Source organism: Pteropus alecto, unplaced genomic scaffold (assembly GCF_000325575.1).
Source record: "Pteropus alecto unplaced genomic scaffold, ASM32557v1 scaffold45, whole genome shotgun sequence".
Lineage (NCBI taxonomy): Eukaryota > Metazoa > Chordata > Mammalia > Chiroptera > Pteropodidae > Pteropus > Pteropus alecto.
The window spans coordinates 37,181,479-37,185,376 of record NW_006442491.1 but is presented as its reverse complement, the minus strand read 5'-3'; the positions used below and the strand labels follow the sequence as shown (position 1 = coordinate 37,185,376).

The following is a 3,898-nucleotide window of genomic DNA, read 5'->3' as shown; positions in this document are numbered from 1 at the left end:
CCCCCCTCCCCCTCCCCTTCCCCTTTCCTGCTCCTCTCTTTCCTTCCCGTTTTTCCCGCCTTCCAGCAAAGGGCCCCGCTGAGGTCTGTGCAGGGCCCGACCCGTGGTCCCCATGCCCCTCACTGTTGCAGACACTCTCTCTCCTAAGCGCAGGTGTCCTCATCACAAGGACCCTGTCCGCTTTGTAATCCGAAGGCTGAGGACAGACAGTTCTCTGAGCCCAGAACATTCCTGCCCCACCTCCCCAGACCCTCCCCCCCCTCTGCTTTCGCCTGGGCGATTCTCGCCCTTCCTCAGGACGCCTCTCCGAGGCTCTCGTTCATGTGCTCGAAGCTTCCGCCATAACATTCCAAACCCATCTGTCGAGCACATCCTGCGTGCCAGGCTTACATGGCGTGTGACGCCACCGTCTTGTCCACGGGTCGGGCCCCGGAGCGCCCTGCCTCCCTTCCTCCCTTCCTGCCGGCGCCTCCTGCACCCCCGCACCCCCTTCGCGGTCTTGCGCAGAGCGCGTTGTTCCGTGCTCAGCGTATACCGGGTGCCTGTTTCTGTCATGTTCTGTTTCTGTCATTCACTGAGTGTTTATTGACTGACAGCTACTGTTGACCGTCCCTTGTCTGCTGGAAAGATGTGGCTTTGCCCCGACGGACGGCCTGAGACGTTCTGTCTTCCCTCCACCTTCCTTCTCCAGCTCAGCTCGATTTTCCCAGAAAGTTCTCTTTCCAACCTGACTAACAGATGCCATTTCCACCTTTGATCAAGGCTGAAAACGACAATTGACACGCTCGGCGACAGCAATCGATACTGTAATGAAATCGCACTTAATTCACTTAGTACTTCTGGGGCACCGGGGCGCATTTATCTCAGTAGAGCTTTTTAATGTTTCCAAGTGAGAAAGACGGAGTTTGCTCACGAAATTTCTGTGCTCAGCCCTTGCTGACAAAGCCGCTAACTGCCGAGACCTCTAAGCGCTGACCTGCTTAGGAACCTGAAGCCATAGAACGGGAGCTTCTGGAAAGTTCCCAAAGGTGTCGGTCACAAGACCCAAGCTGGTGGCAGGCAGGGTGGCCGCAAATGCCCGAGAGTTTATCTGGACAGTGTGGGGATGGGAATTACTCAAATTTCCATGGAAATCCCTATTATTGTTTTGAGAAGTGGAGTCATTTTCTCCATGTAGGAGGCTGCGGACTGAGGGCTTGGGGGGTGGGGGAGCTGGGACAGCAAAGCCAGCGGTTTCCCAGCAAAGCCAACCCCAGTCTTGAGTGGGAGGGATCCAGCCTCCGTGCCAAGAAAAACTGCCACCAAGACACAGGGCCGAAATCCACCTTTTGCAGACAGCCTTCGAGATTCAGGCTTTTCTTCACCTTCAGATAATTAATGCGATCGATCGCAATGACTTCTCTGGCTCTGGGCACAGACCCCGGGGTGGGCGGGGGAGGAACGAGGGACCCAGCTCCAGACAGGCTTCCGGGAGCAAAACGGCTATTTCTCTCCTGGAGACAGACAGGTTGTCCACCCCAAAGTCCGCCAAGCAAGCCTCGACCTGCCCCACGCCTCAGGCTCCATCTTTGTAAACAGCGCTTCCTTATTAATTAGTAATTAATAACCAGCCCCTCCTTTCCTTTCCGCCCTCATCACCCGCCCATCCCTAACCCCAGCAAGCGCTGTTAATGCGACCATGTGACAGGTGGTTAAACACGTGGGCTTTCAAAGGTCACACCGCCGGGTTGGGCTCTGCCCTGACGCTTCTAGCTGTGTGATTCTAGGCATGTCGGTTCCAACCTCTCAGTGCCTTTGTTTCTACCTCTATAAAATGGTGACGGAGAGGAAAACCAACAGCCAGGTTTAATTCAGGATTAAGTGTGATACTCGCAAAGGCCATTCCAGCATGGAGCTGGGAGACAAGGGGTGACGTCAAACGGTGGCCCCCATGATTACTGAAACGCATCTCAATCCCCCCTACTTCGCTCTCTCCCCTCCCCACTGCCCGACTCAAGCTGCTGTCCTGCACCAGGGGACGGCGAGACAGCTGCCAGTGTGGCTCCCTGTTGCTTCTTCGGCCCCCGGGGCCTATTCTGCATATTTCAGCCAAAGGGAACTTTTAAACATTGCTTTAGTTTCCAAGATTGCCACTCAAATGACCACAAACTTGGTGGCTTAGAGCAACAGAAATTTATCTGGAGGCCAGAAGTCTGAAATCAAGGCGTCAGCAGGCCTGCGCTCCCTCCTAAGGGGAAGATCCAGCCTCCCAAACTCCCGAGGCCTCCTGCCTTGTGGATCCCTGGCTCACTGTCTCATAGCCGTGGACCCCCGGTGGGGGGCAGGCACGGGGCCGACCTGGCGGGGGCGTTGGCTGGCCACGGGTGCTGCCGAAACTGTTAAGAATAGTCACAAAGAAACTACAGTCAGGGTAGTGGCCGCATGGGCTTGGTCGTAGGACAGGGTAGGGTATGGATTCTTTTCCAATTGCGGTGAATTATCACTGAGGGTTTTGAGCAAGCAGCAAATAATCTGGTTTGGACTTCACAAAAGTCTTCCTCGTTGAGGACTGCCAGATTCAGCAAACGAAAATATAGGATGCCCGTTCATTTTCAGTTTCAAACAAACTGCGAAGAAGTTTTTCTTTTTAAGCATAAGTGTGTCCCAAATATTACACGGGACATACTTATGCTGAACATGACTTATTTATTTATTTATTTTTTAAGGTGAGGCAACCCTTGGTTGACCTCACAGATCGCAAGGACCTTGTCAGCTTACAATCTCTTATTTTTATTATTTTTATTTTTTACGCCTACAGCACCCGGTCTTCCTGGGTGGTCTCCCATCCAAGTACTAACCAGGCCCGACCCTGCTCAGCTTCCGAGATCAGATGGGATCGGGCTTGTTCGGGGTGGCGTGGCCGTAGACGGAACATTATTTGTTTTTAATCAGAGATGCACATTCGACTGATGTCCTGTCCTTTACGCAGCAGTCACACGGTGGCTGCTGGTGGAGAATGGGTCGGAGGAAGGCAAGGCTGGAGGTGGCCACCGTCGGGAGTGGAACGTTGCCCAGGGGAGCGAGGACGGTGGCTCTGATGAGGTGGTGGCAGTGCCGAGGGAGAAAGTGGACAGACTGGAGGTAAGTTCTGATAACAGCTCATGTTTTTGAGCGCTTTATCTATATTACCTCATTGAACCTTTACAATAGCCCTAGAAAGAAGGTGCCCATGTTATACCCATTATGCAGATGAGAAAACAGAGCACAGAGAGTAACTCGCTAATTTGTGGGGGAACCAGAGTTCAAACCAGGTGTGGCTGAGTGACACAATTTGGTGCCTCTGTCCTGAAGAAGAAGCACAGAGAGGAGAGGAGAGAAACGGAGAGGAAGGAGCTGGCTTCGGCAGATCCGACGACGGCTTGGCTTTCGGACAGGGCCTCCCAGCGTTTCCTGCAAGAAGGTTCACACAGAATCACCTGCCCGACCGTCTGTCTAGCTGGCTGCCTATCGCTGGTCAAGACTTTGGCCATCACACCTAACTTCTCCACGTGAGACTTGGCAACCACTGAGCTGCTGGGCTCCTGGACTTCAGACCCCCCCGCCCCGGGGAGAGGCGAGAAACCCAGCACCCCTCTCGCGAGCGCCGGGGGCGCTTCCGCGTCCCTGTGGGTCCCCGTCCTGGAGCATCGTGCCACCTCCTCCTTCCGCATGTATCTGCGATGCCCGACGAGAGTGTTAGGAGAGGAACCTCCTCGTCATCCTTTCCCTTGGGTCAGACAGAGCCAGGTCACCTTGGCAGCCAGCCTCAGACCAGGTCCCATTCAAATGAAAAATTGGCCGAGGGTCAGAAATAATTGAAGGCAATTTCAACCCTTGCTGAAATCTCTCAGAAACACTTAGGAACTTCCATTCTGAAGGC

At 54.0% G+C, this 3,898-nt stretch overlaps 1 pseudogene; it reads right to left on the bottom strand.

Annotated features, from left to right (window-relative positions):
• Positions 1 to 2,788: 2,788 nt before the first annotated feature.
• Positions 2,789 to 2,907, bottom strand: LOC112471052 (annotated as a pseudogene).
• Between the last annotated feature and the right edge of the window lie 991 nt (positions 2,908 to 3,898).